A 22,357-nucleotide genomic window follows, 5' to 3' on the forward strand; every position below is an offset into this window, starting at 1 on the left:
AAATATAAATAAGAGTTGTATATAAATAAACAACCAAACCTAGAAATATAATATAAAATTACCAAAAATGTTTCATTGTTAGATGTGAATATTAAACCCTTGATTTCACCCCAAAGAGTATACACGTGCAAATATAGCAAAGAGATGCAAATTACAAACTATGTGCTAACTAACCAACTTACACACTAGATGTTAGTTTTATTTTAGGTCAACAACAGCTAATTATGACCTCTAATAGTGTACAATGTTACATAGGTACATAGGTGTTCACCCTCTTAACCCAATGTGTCCCAAGATGGTGGGGATCTTGGAAAAACATTTTGTCACACCACATTTTTTGCAAACTTGCACAAAGGGAACTCTGAAAATTTTCTTCAAGTTGTGGGATATGTTTTTAAAGACACCTAGGAGCAAACCCCCACACACCCCTTGCCTCTAATTCTCCCTTATTTTTTTCCAAACACCAAATTGGTGTATGAGACCCCCTTATTTGTGGGACAAGAGACCCACCTCAGCGATTTGACTGTGAGATTTGACTGTGACTGCTATGTCTACGAAGGCATACATACTCTACCCTCTTGAAACACATGTTCTTAACCATTAGACCCACTCAAGCTGTAATTTTAATTTACTTTTTCACTCTTCAATTTCTACTATTTACTATTTATTAAGTATAATTTACAAAAAATTATCGCCACTTTTCATTCTCTTATAAGTTATAAATTTAAAAATGTATATGCATATATCATTCATTTAATGTGAAAAAAAAAAGAAAATAACAATGATGATAGAGAAATCATATTTTCATTATCTCTTATAAGTTATAAATTTAAAAATTTAGATGCATATATCATTTCATTTAATGTGAAAAAAAAAGAAAATAACAATAATGATAGAGAAATCATATTTTCATTATCTCTTATAAGTTATAAATTTAAAAATTTAGATGCATATATCATTCATTTAATGTGAAAAAAATAAAATAACAATGATGATAGATAAATCATATTTGCATAATAATAGATTTTACCTAAAATATTGTTATCATTAAATTTTTATTTTATTAATAATTTAAAAACAAAACCTCTTAGATTAAGAATCCAATGTCCTCATGAAAACATGAATTTCTTTTAAAAATATATACATGGCATCTACCCATGGGAAAACAATTATATTATATGCTTTTGAGAGGGCACGGGAATAAACACCAAAAAATTAAAAAATTAATAGTCTTTTATGAATATGAAGACCTCACTGCATCTTTTATACATGCGCTTGGTGTAAGACTACCAGACTCCCAATACACATGGGAAAACAATTATATTATATGTTTTTGAGAGGGCACGGCAATAAACACCAAAAAATTAAAATATATATATATATAGATATATATATATATATATGGAGACCTTACTGCATTTTTTATACATGTGCTTGGTGTAAGACTACCAGACTCCCAATAACCAACATATAATAGCATTGCAGGTTAATCTTATCTATGGTCACCGACATTTAATTGTCACCTTTAATAACAAACATTTATTAGGAAATTAAAAAAAAATATATCCTTTTATCAATATGAAGACCTTACTGCATCTTTTATACATGTGCTTGGTGTAAGACTACCAGACTCCCAATAACCAGCATATAATAGCATTGCAGGTTAATCTTATCTATGGTCACCGACATTTAATTGTCACCTTTAATAACAAACATTTATTAGGTCTTACGTGTGGCAGCCAGCATTTAATTGTGACCAATTAACACCAAACATTTATTACTCCCCATTATCTCTTAAAGGACGTGACAATTCACGACATTTTTCACCCCAAGATACCACGTTAAATCACAACAGCTAGCAAAATGAATAATTTTTCTTTCATAATGCAACAAGACAAACGTATATTTGAAAAACCAATCATCTCAAATTCAAAATAAACTCCAAAGAACAAAGCAATTTGAAGTTAGTACCCCTCTGCAGTGGAAGGATCTGGCATAATCAGAAATTTAACCTATTGAAGATTCTGGATTCTCTTTCAATGTGTGGTTACAATGTAGTCTCATATATTTAGTGAATACAGAATTTTATACTGCTGGGATGTTCCCAAAAAAATAATGAATATGAACAACTACACTTGCAACTTCATATCATTTAAATTACAATTTCGATACGCATTTAAAATAATTCCTTGGATCTAGAAACCATGTATCTGGTGAAACATTATAAAGATACAGAGCTCAACCTCCAGTCAACCTTTGAGAATTATGGGGTTTCACGCATCTCGAAATGAATGCCAAAGCAGCTCACAATGACACTTATAGGGTTACACGCAACTCAAACTGAATGCCGGAGCAGCTCACTATGCTGTGAAGGAAAAGGGATCACGACTGTGCTTCACATTATTCATTTAATGGCAGCAAGGTATCCTGTTCCATTTGGAATCTTCCCTGCTTCATTGTGCCATACTGCAGAACTCAATGGGGAAGATTCATCTTCTAGAGGGTAATTCACAGCATAACGTATTTCTTGGCAAAACCCAAATGTGAAGCAATATGCAACCACAACCCAAGTCAGTTATAATTGCCATCAGTCGAATAAATCGATGGAAGAAAACCATGGATATCACTGATCAGGTAACTCTGCGCGGTTTTGATTATTTTGATAGTGAGTCAAGGTCTAGGGGTAACTCCTCGAGTGTCTGAACAAACAAACGACATGAGACTAATTTCCAACTTCAAATATTCAGTCATTTACAGTTATTAATACAACCTTGAAACAGTCTTTTATAGCAATGTAATGCCAAGAAAGTCATTCATATAAAGCATTTAAATGTACTAGGAATTTACATGTTTAGAAAAATTCCAAACAGACTAGAGACTCCAGAAAGTAAAAAACTTACTCTGACAGCTTGCTGCAGAGCTAGAAGGAGTTCATTGCACTGTTTCCTTCTTGATGCTATATCCTCTCGTTCCTCTAGCATCTCGGCAAATAAGTCCTCCCTACAGAAAGGGATATTGCAACCGATAAAATATGCTATCACCAATGATTACCAAAATGGCATGTATGTCTACCAAAAACTGGATTAATAATTACCTGTACAGATTTTTGATGAAAACATTGTACAATTCACGCTTCGCACGATTCACCTGACAATATGACATGAAACAATGAGAATATTTCCTATGATTTTCAGCCAGAGGTATCACCACTCGTTATGAGAAACAAAAAGGTCATAAATAGATTATATACTCTTTATTCAAGGTTTTGTTTGAAGCTTCTTTTGGTCTCTGGCTGAACTACCCTTACAAGACAGTTGCACATAGCCCCGTGACTAGAAAGGGTGAAGGTTGCAGACTCCAGATCAATAATTTTATGCAAATCACAATGGAAAAAACCTTACTATTTTCAAAATAAATCACGAAAAGCATCCATCTCAACAGAAAAAAACATAAAAAAACCCAGACCAAAGAGAAATAGACAAAACGTCAGACATAGTTTACACCCAGATTTTAATACACACAGAGGTAACTTTAGGAAACATTCACATCTTGTATTAGACCTATGAATACTTTTTGTCACACTAAAAAGTGCAGGAATAGTGACAACAATAGATACCTACTTTTAAATCTAAATATGTTGGAAATACATAAAACTGCAAAGATTCTTAAGTGTCACACTTCAATCCCATATGCATGGATGACAGCTAAAATCCAAAGACCTCGAGGCTTTCAAGTTGTGCCTTGTGACTTCAGTGAAATAAACCATGCAATTAGAAGTTAGGGATAGGAGTCATCACCAACAACCCACCCATTTGCCAGTGCAAAGCAGATTGAATCTATTCATTAGGATGAGACTCGCCACCAATGTAAGCCCATCTATTTGCATCGTTGCAATCAATGGAGGAAATGTTGCTTCGGTACATGTTACTATTTGAATTGTGTTAATGTTAAAATTGGCAACTAGGGCCAAATTCCACTTTGGTCATCTCTTATGGGCTAAGTCACTTGACACGGGGATTCGGGATTCCTGGTGGCGGATTCGGACACGTTGACCCCCCGGAACAGGACACATAGGATTCGTTATATATTATTTTATTAAAAAATATATATATATTAAAAATTAGATATTTCTTACACAAATTTTAATTAATGATACAAATTTATTGATTTCAAACATAGATCTTCATCTATAGCATGCATAGTACATACAAAATTCAAATACATGTCAGTGGTACTGGTCACATAAATCATGATTCATAATTCATAACTGAAAGACAACTTACAACTACAAAATAGTAAGATAAACACACTAACAACTGTAGTTTTCTCATTAAGTCATCAAATCAAAATGTGTCACATAGGTAGTGTTGGTGCAATGCCAATGGCAAATACAAATAGAAAATATAAAACAACTACAGGTATACAAGCCTCAAAGCATCAATCCTCATCATCAGCAACAGAATCAGCATCAATGTCCTCATCATCATGGTCCCCACTGCTCTCCTCTGCATCCTCCTCCTCTGCATCTGCTGGTGTGGAGGATGACCCCTCTAAGTCATCAAATCTAACAGGCTCTAGCACTGGATCATTGAGATCCATGTTGGCCAATGCCAACTCAACACTGGTGTCCAGACCCATATCATCAAGAAAGACATCCCACATCTTTGTCTTTCCCCTCAACCACTCTTCCCTCTGCTTGTAAATAAGACGAAGGTTGGTGTGCACATACACCATTGTCTCTGCCCTGGATTGCTCAAGCCTGCTCTTCTTCACACTATACAAATTCCCATATGTGCTCAAATTCCTCTCGCAACAAGAGGATGAAGTCACCTGAGAGAGGAGCCTCATGGCTAACTGCTGAAGAGGAGGGCTTGTTGCCCCATGATTTGCCCAACAAGAATAGGGCTTCTTAGCCCCCCTGTCTCTAATCACATCATAACCTCTAAATCGACCATTGCCAGTGGAAAACTCTGCAAAGGCATCCTCCACCTCAACAAGCAATGCACTATCCTGAAAATTCCACCTGAATGCCTCTTTCCTCCCCTGTGAGATTTCACCATCCATGTGAGGAGGGAATCTGTGGGAAGGTCCACCATTCAACCACTCATGGCTGTAATATTTGGGGTTCAATGAGTGAGCCAAACAATGTAAAGGTGTACAATTCTTGTCCCATATGCTGACAAGAATATTATGTATAGTATCACAGAAGGCCTCTGGTGATGTCTCATACTCAGGGCACTCACTCTGTAAAATAATGCTCCTCACAGACTCAATCATGGAATCCCATCCCTCATAAACCTCTCCTAGGATGGGTTTGTCTGTATCTGCAAATCGAAGCAAAGAAATGATAAGGTCCATGATCCAAATAATTAGATCTACCCTCTCCCACCAAGCATCATCTAGCGCTGTGTCCTTCACTCTTTTAGAGGCTACTTGATCTTACTTTCTCCAAAAAGACCAAACCTCAGAAATAACCATGGCCCCAAGAGCGGTCTTGACCTCCCTCAACCTCTTCAACATCATGAATGAAGAGGCAAACCGTGTATCAGCAATATTCAACAATGATAGATTGGTGTACTCCTTGTAGATAGTGAGGGCATTTGTATGATTTTGCACAAAGTTACAGATATGTCTTGCATCCTCAATAATGCTTCCAATCCAAAGCACATCAGAAGCAATGGATTTCAGTGCTAAGTTCAATGAATGGACAATGCAAGGTGTCCAAAACACTTGTGGATATTTAGCTTCCACAATCATGCCAGCAGCCTTGCAAACAGGTGCATTATCTGTAATGATTTGCACACAAGAATCAACACCTACATCTTCAATAACTTTAATAAATAACTCACCAATAAATTGTGCATCCTTGTATTCGCCAAGTGTATCCACTGCTTTCATGAAAACTGGACCACTCAAGGAAGACACCATGAAGTTGATGATTGGGTGTCGTGCTGGATTTGTCCATCCATCAGAAACAATGCTAACCCCAGATGTTGGCCATGATGCTACAATAGGCTCAAGCATCTTTTGCACCCCTTTTTTTGCCTTCGTCAACAATGTGGTTCTCAGCTTCTCTGACCCAGGAGGCACATACCCTGCTGGAGCCCCTTGAGTTAGAGCTCGACACATCTCAATAAATAGAGGTGAGCGTGCAACATTAAATGATATGAAGTTTTGATAGAAGAAGAAGGCAATGGTGAGATCAAGCTCTTCCCGTCTCTCTTTTTGGAAAATCTTGTCCATTGGACCAAGTGCTCTTCTTTTCGCTGCTTGTCCCCCAGTAGAAGTAGAACTCTCAAATGGAAATTTGGTGGTGGCTTTCCTCAAAAATGGAAGGGGGTCTTCATTCTTGGGTTTTCTTGATTTTGAAGCCACATGTTCCATACCAACAGTGGACTCCTTTTCCAATTCTTTTCTCTTTTGTAAAGAAACAGCTTTACAAGCTCCAATCCCACAACCCGGTAAAGCCAACAAATGTGCTTTCACACGGTAATATGTGCTTTTGAAAGAAATGTGACAAAAGTTGCATTTCCATTGCACATTGCCTCCTCCCTTTCCCTTGGTGTTTGTCCCATCCTCTCTTGTGACATATTTCCACAATGGATATTTATCATTGTCTTTAGGTCCTCTTCTTCCCTCAACATTACTTGCAGCAGACTCTGACGATATTGGGGGAGAAGGGGCATCTCCACCCATGACATTCTTGCCCTTCCTTTGCCCCCTAACTGCTGCCTTTGATTGAGCCACGAATACTGTAAAAGAAATGAACAAAACATGCACAAATTTGTAAACAAAAAATCATATACAAACTGCTGTAATAGAATAAGAAATGCAAAAAAATGGCGCTGAAATGCACTTACCTGGTGCTTGAATCTCCTTGCCGAACGCTCTACTCCCTTAACTCCTTGCTCCAAACCCTTCTCCACTTGCCAACAGCTCAAACAATGCTTGCCAAATGATAAACACCATAGCTATAATGAACAAATGCGGCCTTTTCTAACCCGCACAGGTTACTTTTCCGCCAAACGAGTCCTGGAAAACAAGACACAATGTCAAAAATCGTGACACGCTGGTGAATTTCGTGACACGCTTGGGGATTTGACGTGTCATAATCGGATTCGACGTGTCATGTTTTTTGGACACGATTTTCGGGCGAATCGTGTCCGACACGACGGATTCGGATTCGTGGACCCTATATAACGAATCTGGTTACTTAGCTTATGGGATATATTATTACAGCATTGGATTCCTCTTTTCGAGAGGACCAAAATCGATCTAAAGATCGTCAAATTTGGATAAGGAAAAATGAATTTTTGAATTTACGTCTCTCATATAATTTATCAAGGTCGGCCTCCTCCATATGTCGGCTCAATCAGCTCAAAAGACACATCTCTTCATCTCCTCCGAATTGTATATAAAGAGGTGCCTTTCAACCTCATTTGTCACAACTCAAGGGCTCTAACATATCTCTGAGGTAGCCGCAGCTTGAAGGAGGTAGGAGGACTAGTATTGGGTTCATTTTTGGTGTGTTCTTCCTCCCATAGGTTCGATCTTGAAGCAGTATGGCAGCCGCAGGTCAGGGTAGGGAATTTCAGTGAGCTTTCTCCTCTGTTGAAGGATGCATCTTCCTGTAATCATTTCAGGAGGGCCACAGAATTTGTGTGCCTTGGACAGAGGAGCCAAAAGGCTGTTCTAAGGAGCAGAACAGGCCGCAGATTCAAACCCCAAGTACAAGTAGACATGAAATCTTGATGGAGGTTGTTTGTAGCACAGAACCTTAGATCAGGTTTGCCTGAAGGAAGGAATGCAGCAAGTTTCTCAAGATCTGGGCTAATCTCAAGCCCTAACTGCAGATATTCGACCACAGAACTCGTCAACCCTTTGACCAGGCTTCACTGCTCAATTTGGGACTGTCTTGGCCTCTTCATAATCAGCAAAGGAAACCGCTTAAAGTGAACCAGGACCAAGCTCATTTTGGAACCTATTGAGTTGCAGCTTTGAATTCTATTGTCCTCTGGTTAGGGCAGAACTTGTCTGCTATCATTTGAAGACAGAATTGCAAACTTATCTGGGCTGCACATTTGGCATATGGTCAGTGATTCTAGTCATCATATTGGCAAGTCAACATTGACATTGATTGTACTCTCTTTCTCTGCTGAACATTTGATATTGATAATAAGAAGATTTGATCAAGGGTTTTCCCCATCATGCGGTTTCTCCCTGGCTTGTGCCAATTATTGCGTTCTCTTGTCTTGGCTTGTCTTCTGATTCGATCATATGTTCTTTCTTAAGTTGCTATCAATGTGATAATGATTCAGTGCTAATGAAAGTGAAATGGACTAACAAATGGGCTAATATTGAATTTGAAGTATCTATCTTAAGCAAGAACATGCTATCCTAAATTTAACAGTTAATTTAATTACCCTAAAGGCAGAGTAGGGCAAAGAAATGACCTGCTTAGTGCTCTATAACTATATCATTTTAGTGTGGACAGACTTTACTTGGTGCAATTCAGTCTGCCTTGGTACAAGCCAGCCCTTGCATAACATGTCTGTTGCTCTGCCTCATAAATCATGGGTAGCAAGCCTGCTGCCTCAGATTTTTCTGGTGTTTCAAGACCTTTGTTAGTTTCATGCCAATCTCTATTGGTTTTCAGAATGTCCATGTATTATATTGATCAGGCTATGATCCTGCCATTTTCTTAACAGATGGTGTTCTTATGCCTGAAATACATCGACAAAAACTGAGGCAATGTAGCAATGACGACAAGTATTTCAGTTAATTCTTTGATTCGGTGTCGTAATATGTCTTGCAATGCTACATTTTGATACTAAAGTTAAATCCAAGATGTGGCTGTGTAATGTAATGGACACGTGATAAATACATTCGTCATGGGATCTGAAAGTTAATTACTATAGAGAGACAATGGATCTCTTATTCTTTCATCCAGAGTGTTAAAAGGAATGTTCCAAAGACTACACCAGGCGAAGAGCTTGGTTTATGTTCACTACAACTTGCAATTGTTGTCCAATTACTATGAGGATGCAAAGAATAATAAAGACCTTAAGCTTTGGGACAAAAATCCAAAGGAGGTCAACTTGGAGGATGGAGTGTTGTGAATGAGAATTAGAGGATGCTCTTATCCAAGACGATGATGATCAAGTTGAGATGCCACCCCCATTCGGTCCCATGGTTCTCAAGTTCCATTCTACAACACCAACAGCAGGGGCTCCATCTTCATCAGTTCCACAACTTCCACAACCACCATCTCCTTCATTGCGACTGTGTGGAGGCTCACGTAGTGGTTGTGGTGGAAGGAGGAGAGATTAGTAAATATATTCACAATTTACTACTTTTGACATAGATTAGATTCTAGAGTGTTAAACTTGTTGTGAATCTGAACTTTTCTGTCTTACTCTTCCTAGTTCAGTGTGTACTTGGTGGTGGCCAGGTGGCCTATTTTGTTAACATTATTTGAATTTTGGACATGACTCATGTTGACAGTTGGTCACTTGCTAGATAAGTTATTTGAATGTTTTATGATTTTATCTTCTAAATGTCTACCTTCTATTATATGCTTAAAATTTTGGTACTTTCTATCGTCTATTATCTATGATATGCTTAAAAATCTGATGTATGTTTGTAATTGCTAGAGTTTAGATGGTTGATGCTCGAATAATTAATCATTGATGTTCAGTGGAATATGGATGCCATATATATCTCGATTTATGTACAAATATGCATGTTTTCATATCTTCTACAACTAATTTGGTATTTTGGATGTTTTTTTTATTATAAATGCAAAAATATAAAATATATATAATAGACACTTTCGAGATGCTTCACTTCCTTGATTTTTGGAACATGGCGCTTCTGACACTCCGCTTCCCAAAAAATGTCCCTGCTTCATGCAACATTGATTTGGAGCAACAACTATGCATCGTTCGCCCCTCTAGTGGAAGCCCTTGGCTGACAAAAACATTACATACTTAGCCAACGTTAAGGTCCAGGATCCACAAATCCATGGCAGGGATGGGTGGTTGTCTACCACATTTATGGGTTTGATGGGCGATGAATGGGAAGAATTTGTAAAGTTCATGGTTGAGAACCATGTGTATTTGAAAACTCCCCTAACAGTCTATGCTAATCTAAAAATCCACAATCTAGTTCAAAGAGTCATTCAGTGAACAATACAGGTGGTGGCGGAAGTATATATGGCGAGTGAGCGCTCCCATGAAAGCTAAAGTCACGGCTTGGCTGGCACTTAGCAGCAAGCTTCTAAATTTGGGCATTCTTGTGAAGCAAGGTTGGATTAGTCCCGACCACTGCCCACTGTGTAAAGAGCAGGAAGAAACTCATGCTCATCTTTTTATGAAATGCAATTACTTTATTAAGTTTCGCGATATATTGTGGAATTCATACAAGCCTAAAGCTCGTTGGCTTGGTTCCTCCCTATGCGATGCCTTCCACGCCTGGTGGACTGGTAAATCAATTCGTGGCTTCATTGGCTTCCCCTCTCTACTATGCACTAGTATATGGAGGGAAAGGAACCTTTGTGTACTTCAAGACAAGCCTATGCCCCAAGATGTGTGCACAACAAAGGTGAATTCAAATCGGACCGAAATCCTCCCAAACAAAGGAATCTGATTGTCATAGATCAATTATGGCTTCCCTGGGGTTTTCTTAATGCAGTCAGTCAGGGACATCATCCACATTGTGGAGTAGGTGTAGTCCTTTATTTCAGCCAATCCGATATTGTGTCATAGATATGCACTTGGCTACAGATCAAACAATAAGGTGGAGTTTGTTGCCTTGCAGTATCTCTTGGAGCTGGAGTGTTAAATTTTAAGGTGCAGTTAAGCCAAGCACAATTTTCTACCAAATAATTACGTCCAATGATACAATTTATCTCTTTAGCACAATTCTAGATCATTAAACAATTACGCATTAAAAAATTTCAACCATAAATAAAATAGTGCAGTAGATCATTAAACAATTACGCATTAAAAAATTTCAACCATAAATAAAATAGTGCAGTAGTGATTACAGTAAAAATAAAGATGCACAAGAAATTCAAAAAATTATCCTGGGAAAACTCAACCTAGTGCAAAACCCAACAATCTTTTCTTAGGAGAAATTGTCCAATTCAATCAAATGTACATCTGAATTTTCCAGTCAAAATATAGTCAAATTGACCACACCAGTTTCCAAGTCAAACCTGGTCAAAGAAGAGAAAAAAAGAGACTTTTGTTCAGCCACTCCAATCTGGTCAGTTGTGGTCAAACAGGTTGAATTTCAGTCCTGCAACTCTTGGTCAGTTGTGGTCAAACAGGTTGAATTTCAGTCCTGCAACTCCCTCAAAAAAATTCAGTCAAACTACGTCAGTTGACCTGTGGTGAACATTGGTCAAATAGGTTGGGTCAACATCTAGAATTCTACCCAGAGATTCAATCAACATTCCAATCAAAGATGCCCAAAGATTCGGCCCAATAACCAAAGTTTCAAAGTCAAAGCTGTAGGAATTTACAGGGTAAGTTCCTCAGAAAGAATACCAAAAGGACACCGCTCACAACCAGATCACAGATCAATACACCAGTATTTTTGACGTGGTTAAAACCCTCAAAGAGGGAAACAGTCCACGGCCTGTCCCAACGTGGGTACTACAGGCAATTTATTAATCAAAGAATGAAAATTTACATAAGCTTCTCTCATGCACGGATTACCCGAACAATGACCCTCCATGCGCTTTAAATAGAACTCATGGACCAATCGGGTGTCAAGCCACGGATCAAGTGTCGGTAATACCGAGGTGAGAGTGAACCGTCGGATCACTACATATCGTGACCGTCGGATTGTAAGTTACAAAATGTACAACGGTAAAGAAACACACTTTACCTAACTCTATACTAGACCAAGTTGAACTTAACTATATCCTATGTGTCGGAATATCCTAACATCCCCCCTTAAGAACAACTTGGGATAGGATTGAAGGATTTACAAATATGACACAATAGGAGAAGGAAGGAGGCACTAGAGCCTATCCCCCCTTAGTGACAACTTCCTGAACTCCAAGCATATATCGAAGTTTAGTGAACTTCGCCTCTGTGAGAGCCTTTGTGAAGATGTCTGCAACCTGATCATCTGTTGAACAATATTGCACTTCAAGAACATGGTCATGAATGAGCTTTCTGATGAAGTGCATGTGTAGTTCAATGTGTTTGTTGCGCTGATGCTGGACTGGATCTTTGCATAGCTGAATGGCACTTTGATTATCACACCAAAGTGTGGTTGGATGTTGCTGCTCAAAGCCAAACTCTGATAGGATCTGACGAAGCCACAAGGCTTCCTTACTAGCTTCCACGGCACCACGATACTCTGCTTCTGCTGACGAAAGAGAAATGGCAGCCTGTTTCTTACAAGCCCATGTAATAGGTCCTGAACCAAGAGTGAAGACATAACCGGCAGTAGACTTCCGATCATTAGGGTCACCAGCCCAATCGGAATCAGTGAAACCAACTAATAGAGGAGCTGCTTTGGCACTGTAATGAATCCCAAATTGTACTGTACCTCGAACATAACGAAGTATTCTTTTGGCTGCTTTCCAATGACTTTCACGGGGGTTTTGCATAAAACGAGCAACAAGGCCAACAGCAAAGGAAAGATCAGGACGAGTGGGTTAAATACAAGAGTTTTCCTACAAGTTGACGGTATAAGGTAGCATCAACTTCAGGAGAAGTACAAGAGACTGAAAGTTTGACTCCAGACTGAAAGGGAGAAGGCGCTGGCTTACAGTCTTCCATGTGAAAATGACGAAGAATATCACAAGCATACTTGGACTGGGAAAGGGAAATACCCTCCTTGGATTGCAAGACTTGAAGACCGAGAAATAGTGTAAGTGTCCTAAGTCTGTCATTTCAAATTTCTTTTGAGGCTAGACTTCACATGGTTTATAAGGTTGGGATCACTACCAGTAAGGATAAGATCATCAACATAAAGAACAAGGATGATAAGAGAGTTGCCCACTTTCTTGGTGTAGACAGTATTGTCAGAATGACACCTAGAAAAGCCAGATTCTAAAAGAAAGCTATCCATTTTGGCATACCAAGCCCGAGGAGCTTGCTTGAGACCATAAAGGGATTTCTTAAGTCGACAGACAAGGCTGGAGTCTATTTGTATGAAGCCAATGGGTTGTTCCATATAGATTTCTTCCTGCAAGTCCCCATGCAAGAAGGCAGATTTAACATCCATCTGATGGACTTCCCATTTTAAAGAGGCAGCAAGGGAAAGAACAAGGCGGATAGAGTTCATTTTGGCAACAGGGGAGAAGGTTTCAGTGTAGTCAATTCCTTCAACCTGTGAAAAACCCTTAGCAACAAGACGAGCTTTATGTTTATCAACTTTCCCATCTGGTCCATACTTGGTTCTGTAAACCCATTTACATCTAACAAGTTTGCGTCCCTTTGGTAGAGGAACAAGATCCCATGTATCATTTGTCATCAATGAATGATATTCTTCATTCATAGCTGCTTCCCAATGTGGACGGCCTGAAGCTTCTGCAAAAGTGTCAGGATCATGATTTACTGGAGCTTGAGCCAGTAAAGAAGAGGCTCTTTCAAACTGAGAACGTGTACGTCGCTGATCTGTAGGATCACCGGCAAGATCACCTGCTGCATCTCGAGTAGCACGGACCCATCTTGGAAGTTGAGGATCCTGAGAAGGTGGGGGAGGATTATCATCCTCGCTTTCTTCATCTGAAGAAGAAATGTTTTCAAAAGTAGAAGAGATAGGAAGAGGTGGCACATCCGCCGGACTAGGCTCGCAGGCCGATTTATTTTCATCAAATTTTACATCTCTTCTAATGATAACATTTTTGGACTTAAATGGAATAAGTCTATAACCTTTTACATCTTCAGAATATCCAACAAAAGTACATTTTTCACTCTTAGGTTCTAAAGCTTTATGCTTTTCATCTGGAATATGGGCCCATGCTTCACTTCCAAACACACGAAAGTGACTTACATCTGGTTTAATGGAACTCCAAGCTTCTTCTGGAGTGATATTCTCTAGAACCTTAGTAGGAGTGCGATTGATTATATAATTTGCACAATTAATTGCTTCGGCCCAAAAACTAACACTGAGTCCTTTAGATTGCAGCATACAATTAGCCATTTCCTTTAAGGTGCGATTTTTCCTTTCAGCTACACCATTTTGTTGTGGAGTGTATGGAACAGTATGTTGCATTTGAATTCCATTTTCGGTGCAAAAGTTGATGAATGTGTTTTTAACATATTCTCCACCATTATCAGTTCTTAGCTTAAGAATTTGATGTCTAGATTGTTTTTCAACAAAGGCTTTGAAGGCCAAAAATGTGTTAAATACTTCGCTTTTGAGTTTTAAGAAGTATACCCAAGTGCCTCTGGAGAAATCATCAATGAAAGTTAAGAAGTACTTGCAGCCAGAGAATGAAGCAACAGGAAGAGGACCACATAAATCACTGTGCACAAGCTGTAAAGGGGCTGAGGCGTGCCAAGAGGCACGTTTGTCAAAATTGTCCCGATGATGTTTTCCGAGTACACATCCAGAACAAACACCATCTCTGCAAGATACCATAGGAAGACCTGTCACCATATTTTCTTTACATAGATGCTGAAGGGAGCGATAGTTTAAGTGACCAAATCGCTCATGCCAAAGTTTGCTCACTTCATCATTATGAGCAACAAATACTGAGGGAAGATTTGATGACCCAAAGTTGTGAAACTTATACAACCTTGTGGAATCATCAGCAAGACCAGTAGCTAGAATCTGTTTAGGATCTTTTAGATCCTTGATTACAACATCATGAGGTGAAAATTCAACAATTTTACCTTCACTTGAATGAGTTATCTGATAGACAGATAGAAGGTTGCAGGATAAGGTTGGAACACATAATACATCATTAAACTGACCATTGTCTAGATGAACAGTTCCAGTGCCTACAACATTAAGAGATCTATCATCACCAACATATATATTTTTGGTGTTACAATCATTTAAAGAAGAAAACATGGCTTGGTTTTTGGCCATGTGATAAGAGGCTCCAGAATCAATGAGCCACTCATGAGAATGAGAAGAAGAAGAAGATACATTTAATACATAACCAAACTGAGATGATTGACAACGACATGCAGAAAGTGCCATTCCGGAAGTTGAAGTTGAAGTAGGCTCCACATGGATGTTATGTTTCTTCATTGCGGCTTCCAAGGCTTCCATCTTCTTAAAGCATTTAGATTCTAAGTGGCCATCTCGATTACAAAAGTTACAATGTCTATCAGTCTTCTTCCATTTGTTTTTATTGGTCTTATCATTTTGCTGAAATGATCTTTCATTTTGAGGCTGAGTTGGTTTAGGACCATTCTTTTGAGGATATGACTTCTTAGGATTCTTTGAATTTGGTTGCTGCTGGGCGGCTAACGCTTTCGTGGAAGAGTTTCCAAGATTAAGAAGACCCAGGTGTAAGAGTTTTTCTTGTTCTCTTATTAAGGAATCACAAAAGGAGTCAAAGGAAGGGGCCTTGTAGTCTTTTCCTTGACAAATGAAAGCTTCCCTTGTAGAATGGAAAGTGGAAACAAATACAGAGTAGGCTGGTCCCAACTTAGTAAGGATGGAATAAATAAGGTTACCATCTTCTTTCTTAACTTTAACACCTTCCAAGAGATATCTAAGGGTCTTGAATTTGGACAAGAAATCTTCAATGCAAGAAAAATTATTAGGATCTAAAGTAAGTAACTCATTTTCAAGTTGATGGGCTCTAATTTCATTTTTAATCCCAAAAACTTTAGCGAGTTTTTCTAATGCTTCATGAGGAGTCTCAAGTTCTGCAATGTGGAATCTAAGATCAGGAGAAATAGACATCCCTATCAAACCACGTGCTTGATCTTGTCTATTTTCCCATTTTGCAGCCTTGTCTTCATCTTTTGGTTTCTTCTCTTGGTCTGTGGCTATTCTGAAGAGACCTTTACTTCTAAGTAAATCTTCCATGTAGGCTACCCATTGGGAGTAGTTAGTGCTGTCAAGAATGACTTGGCATGGACTTTCCATTTTTTTTTTAAAACTGAAGCTGAAGATGCTAAAAGTAAGTGTTCCAATGGATAGATCTCGAAAAAATAGGCGGTTTTAAAAAAAACGGCTCTGAAAAAGGCTTCCGGATGAAGAAGTTATGGCTTTTTGAAGAAAAAATTGTTGACGTTGCCGGCAAAGTGCGCGAATGTGCGGGAATGAAAAAATCCGCCCCCACAAAATGGAGACTTGAACCCAAGACCTCTACTCTCTTAAAATAGCTTTGAACCAATTGATCTATACAAAAAATTTGAGAGAGAGAGAGAGAGGGGGGGGGGGAGGCCTTGGTTTGCGTGCTTGCCTTGAGAAAGCTCTTTTTCCCTACAAAACACAAAACACAAAACCCAACACGAATATGCAAAGAAAAACGAACCTTGCGGCTCGAAGTTAATTTTAGCCAAAAAACTAGAAATTTTAAAAAAAAATCTCAAAGTTAGCTTTAGCCGAAAAACTAAATATTTTTCTCAATGTTTCTGATTTTCCGAGATCACACTAAGGTGCAGGGAAAAGAGCATACGCATGAGAAAAATCCTTCCTTTCTGTTTCTGATTTGCCCAGATCGCACAGAGTCGCAGGGCAAAGAGCATACGCAGAAATGAAAGGTATAGATCCGGTAAAAAAAAAGGCTAAATAAACCGAAACCGAAATAAGCAGAGAGAAAATAACAGCAAACTGCAAAAAACATTGTATACCTCCCGATCTGAAAAAATGACGCAGCTAGGGCTACCGGAAACCTTTTCGCGTGAAACGAAAGGGGTTCCTCACTGGAACAGATGCTCCGAACGCAACAGAGCAGTCCTCTCGGCCCGAAAGCAGTCAGAAACAGCAGATCTAAGAAACGACAGCCGCATGCAGTTCTACCGGCTTCAGATTTGGATCACCAACGGACGCGGCCCTCAAATAGCTCTGATACCATGTAGGAATTTACAGGGTAAGTTCCTCAGAAAGAATACCAAAAGGACACCGCTCACAACCAGATCACAGATCAATACACCAGTATTTTTGACGTGGTTAAAACCCTCAAAGAGGGAAACAGTCCACGGCCTGTCCCAACGTGGGTACTACAGGCAATTTATTAATCAAAGAATGAAAATTTACATAAGCTTCTCTCATGCACGGATTACCCGAACAATGACCCTCCATGCGCTTTAAATAGAACTCATGGACCAATCGGGTGTCAAGCCACGGATCAAGTGTCGGTAATACCGAGGTGAGAGTGAACCGTCGGATCACTACATATCGTGACCGTCGGATTGTAAGTTACAAAATGTACAACGGTAAAGAAACACACTTTACGTAACTCTATACTAGACCAAGTTGAACTTAACTATATCCTATGTGTCGGAATATCCTAACAAAAGCAACCCAGAAAATGCCAAAGTCAACACTAGTCAACAAGTCAAACTTCACTTCAGATTTTGGTGGTCAACCTTAGTCTTATTCTGCACCTTCACACACATAAACAGATGACTAATTTTTCTTGTGTGCGATCTGAATTGATGCCAAGTGAAGGAGATCAATATGTCAATATATATATTGTCACATCAAGTGGGTTTTGACCAAGGGTCAAACCCCTTCAACTAGTGGGGCCAACCTGACAGTTTTGGAGCCTACATGAATAATAAAATAATAATCTGTTTTCCTTCGACTTTTGTTGGATTAAATACCAACCACAACTAAAAAAATTTCAACAGTCCCTCTTAGCTAGGGATGTCTTGTCCTTGATTTCCACAAATGTACATTTGTTAAATAAATTTTCTCCATTCCAAGAAAAGATTGAAAGCATCCGCGCATCAATGTCAATAGAGGAATAGCTACCCACTAGTCCTTGGGTCACCAATCTACCAAGTCGTCACTTGGAGTCTTGTCAGCAACCCACCTGACCCATGGTGAAACTCGAGGCCCATTTACCATTCCCACATGTCGTCACATGTTATTGAATGGTAAAAATACCTGCCCGATGCTATAAGGCACAAGCTCAACCCACTACCCAAAACCCATGGTAATATGGTCAAATAACCCCTAATTGGGGGAGCAATCCAGACCTTGATGCTAACTAGGCTAATCTCCCTAGTCAAACTCCATGGCTCCCTGTCAAAACTCATGACCAAGGGAGATTCTCTGTGCCTTAATGCTACAAGGTCAATATTCCCTCTCACTGAAGGAGGAATTCTCAACCACCCAGCCTATCCTTGAAGTAAATGATCTTCATCTGAGGCAAAAGATTTGTGAAAATATCAACAACTTGCTCATCAATAGTGATGTATTGGAGCCTCACTGCTCCCTTCAGAGTAATGCTTTGGATGTAGTGATACTTGATCTTGATGTGCTTTGACCTGTCATGGAACATTGAATTTTCAAAAAGCTTCACACAACTTTGATTGCCACAATAGATACAATCGGTTCCATCACTTGATCAAACAATCTTGCGAGTAGCTTCTGAAGTCGTACCGCTTCACAACTCGCCAAACACGTAGCAATATACTCAACTTTAGCCGTGTTGACTGCAACAGAGGTTTGCTTCCTACTAATCCAGGATATCATAGTGAAGCCTAAACTGAAACAACATCGTGATATGCTTTTCTTGTCCTCGGTACTTCCAACCCAATTGGATTTTGTAAATCCATGCAATTGTACATCACCATCCAAGACATATCTCAATCCATAATTGATAGTGATATGCAGATATCTCAATATATGTTTAGACTCAATCCAATGAAAATGCTTGGGCTCCACCAAGAACTGACTCAAGGTGTTCATTGTATAGCAAATATCAGGTCTGGTGTTAACCAGATAGTTCAATGATCCAATCAGCTGAAGATACATAAAGGATCTACCAAGTTTGAATCAGAGTCTCGTGTTTTCTTCCAACTAGTCACCATGGGAGTGTCCATGGACTTGCAATCCATCATCCCAAATCTTTGAAGGATCTTAACAACGTACTTCCCTTGACCAAGGAAGATCTCACCCAGCTTTTTCCATACTTCTATTTCAAGTAGTAATGCATCAAACCAAGATTTGTCATCTCAAATTCAAAAATCAACTCCCTCTTACACTAAACAATGAGGTTCTTCACTCCTGTGAAAAATAAATCATCAACATATAGTAGCAAAATCTCGAGATCACCTCCAACAACCTTATAGTATAAGTTTGGATCAGCATCACTCTTGGTCAATCCAAGACTCATCAGATATCCATCAATTCGAGAGTACCATGCCCAAGGTGCTTGCTTGAGTCCGTACAAAGCTTTCTTCAGTCTACAAACATGAGTCTCCTTCTCATGTACCTCAAGCATAAAAACATGGATTAAACCATATAATATCAATCATCTAGTAGTTGTAATCTTCATCAACCATAGTTCCATAAGTTACAAGTCACAACATATCGATTCTCATGATTCATCAATATTAAAGTTTCAAAGTTTCAAAATTCAATATATAACATTTGTCATCACTAAATTTTTACTTGTAACCATTACCAAACTATAACAAAGAATATTAAACATGAAATGAAGCATTCAACTTTCATGAAGCATCATATTCGTAATTCATTACAAATAAGTTATAATTGCCAACTTCAAACTTAAATTGTCATATATTGTTTACAAAAAATATGTTATGAAACCAGCTCACAAAAAGATAGAAAAGATAGATAAACGCCTTAGAAATAAGCCTCTTCGAGGGGGCAACCTCCTTTACATTACACAAATGAACAATTCTTGGATGGTGCAAATGACAAGACCTCCTTTCTATATATAGGAGTCTAAGGGGTCATAATATAATCAGAGTCGACATAACAATAATAATGTAAGGGCACAACAATAACAAAAGTGGGCTTGTACTAATAACAATAAGGGGTTACACTAGTATTATAGGGACCTAACATGCCCCTCTCCTTCAAAAAGTGTTCTCCTCAATGCTTGAGTAGTTCTGGATGATTCTATATAAAATTATCATCCTCCCATGTGGAATCTTCAACGGATAAGTTCTTCCACTTGATGAGATACTCTGAAATTGATCAATTTCGTAGCTGTCGATTTCTTGTTTCTGTGACTGCTTCAGGTTCCAATATGATTTTTCCTTCCTCGTCAAATTCTGGCAATATTATTTGAATTGGGATCTTCTGCAACTTTTGAATGAGTGGCCACACTTCTTCATCATTCTTCCATTCATCCCTTACTTCATTTATCCAATCTGGTTGGATAATAGAAATAACACAAAACAATGCTTCCACATCCTCATCCTTTCTTGAGAGTGCATCTGCAACAACATTTTGCTTCCCTTTTTTGTAGATGATTTCAAAGTCATAACCCAACATCTTTGTGACCCATTTTTGTTGCTCTTTAGAGGATAATATTTGTTCTAAAAAGTATTTAAGACTATCATGATCCGTTTTTACCTTGAAGTGTCTTCCCATTAGGTAGGGTCGCCATTTCTTAAGTGCATGTAGTATTGCCAACATTTCCTTCTCATAAATAGCTTTGTGTAAATACTTTCCTTTGATTGGACGACTTTCGAAAACAATGGGTCTTTCATCTTGCATTAAAACAGCACCAATTCCATTTCCTGAAGCATCACATTCCACAATAAAGGTTTTTGTGAAGTCCGGCGTAGCTATGACTGGTGTTTGGCACATTGCTTCTTTAAGATGTTCGAAGGTCTTTATTGCTTCTAGAGTCCATGAAAATGCATCTTTCTTCAATAATGTTGTTAGAGGTGTTTTTATTCTCCCATAATTCTTAACAAACTTGCGATAATACCATGTCAACTCGAGAAATCCTCGCAGATGCTTTATCGATGTGCAGATTTGCCATTCCTTAATGGCTTTAATTTTGCTAGGGTCTACCTTAACACCTTCATGAGATACAATATGACCCAGATATTCCACCTCTTGTACTCCAAAGAAACATTTGGAGCTTTTTGCATATAATTGTTTCTCCTCCTATAGTTTGAGCACCCTGTCAACATGTTGAACATGATCCTTCCAAGACTCGCTGTAAATTAGTATATCATCAAAAAATACTAACACAAATTTTCTAAGGAAGGGTTTGAAAATGGAATTCATCAAACCTTGAAATGTATAAAGTGCATTGGTAAGGCCAAACGGCATGACCAAAAATTCATAACGACCCTCATGAGTTCTAAATGTTGTTTTCGAAATGCCTTCATACTTCATTCTGATTTGATGATATCCTGAACGAAGATCCAACTTGGTGAAGTAAATTGATCCATGCAATTCATCCAATAATTCATAAATGACAGGAATGGGAAATTTATCTTTAATAGTGAACTTGTTGAGCTCGCTATAATCCGGACACATGCACCATGATCCATCCTTCTTGTGCACCAATACAACTGGAGCAGAGAAAGAACTTTGACTAGGATGAATTATACCAGCCTCTAGCATTTCTACAACCATACGTTCAATTTCACTCTTTTGGGCATAAGGATATCTGTACGCCCTGGTGTTTGGAGGAACACTTCCTGGAATCAAATGGATAGCATGATCATGGTCATGAATAGGTGGGAGGCCTTTGGGAGTCTCAAATACCTTGGAATGATTGTCCAAGACTTTTTGGAGATCTGCAGAAATAGATGATTTCGATGTAGGAACCTCCAGCGAACATAATTGTGCAATTATGCCTCGTTGTTCCTTCTTTAGAAGCTTTGTCATATCGTTAGAGCTGATTATCTTTCTCGGTTTCCCTGCAATACCCCTTAATTCAACTTCCTTTCCTTCCGCACAAAATTTCATGAAAAGTTCTTGAAAATTAAAAGCTATTGTACCCAAAGATTATAGCCATTGGACTGCTAGTACAACATCAACACCACTCATTGGAATGGAAAGCATTGGGCTATTCAATACATATTCTCCCATGGATAGCTTGATATTATGGCACTTTCCAGAGCAATTTATGGTTCCTCCACTTGAAACCATCACTTGACACTTTGGTGTTGGGTATAGGAAGCAATTCAATTCCTTGGCTATCTTACAATGAATAAAATTATGGGTAAGCCTGAATCAATCAACACTATTACCTTTTTCTTCTTGATATGTCCTTCTATCTTGATAGTTTGAGGAGTGGTGATCCCAGCCAATGCATTACAAGATATGGTCAGATTCATTTCTTCTTTCTCGATGTGATATTTCACTTCTTGAACCTTTTTCTTCTTGATATGTCCTTCTATCTTGAGAGTTTGAGGAGTGGTAATTCTTGCCAATGCTTTACAAGATATGTTCAGATTCATTTCTTCTTTCTCTA

The 22,357-nt window shown here is 38.6% G+C and overlaps 1 pseudogene across 1 annotated transcript in view; it reads right to left on the minus strand.

Moving 5' to 3' along the window:
* Positions 1–2,067: 2,067 nt before the first annotated feature.
* Positions 2,068–22,357, minus strand: part of LOC149187645 (dynamin-related protein 3A-like) — a 115,365-nt pseudogene continuing 95,075 nt past the window's right edge. The window contains exons 18-20 of the transcript XR_016255781.1: positions 3,095–3,147; positions 2,901–3,000; positions 2,068–2,699 (exon numbers count right to left, since the gene is read on the minus strand). The product of XR_016255781.1 is annotated as a dynamin-related protein 3A-like (transcript). The remainder of the gene's footprint in view (positions 2,700–2,900; positions 3,001–3,094; positions 3,148–22,357) is intronic.

This window comes from Pinus tabuliformis, chromosome 3_1 (assembly GCF_031772625.1).
Source record: "Pinus tabuliformis cultivar Carrire ecotype Pingquan chromosome 3_1, CPIR1, whole genome shotgun sequence".
In the NCBI taxonomy this organism is placed as follows: domain Eukaryota; kingdom Viridiplantae; phylum Streptophyta; class Pinopsida; order Pinales; family Pinaceae; genus Pinus; species Pinus tabuliformis.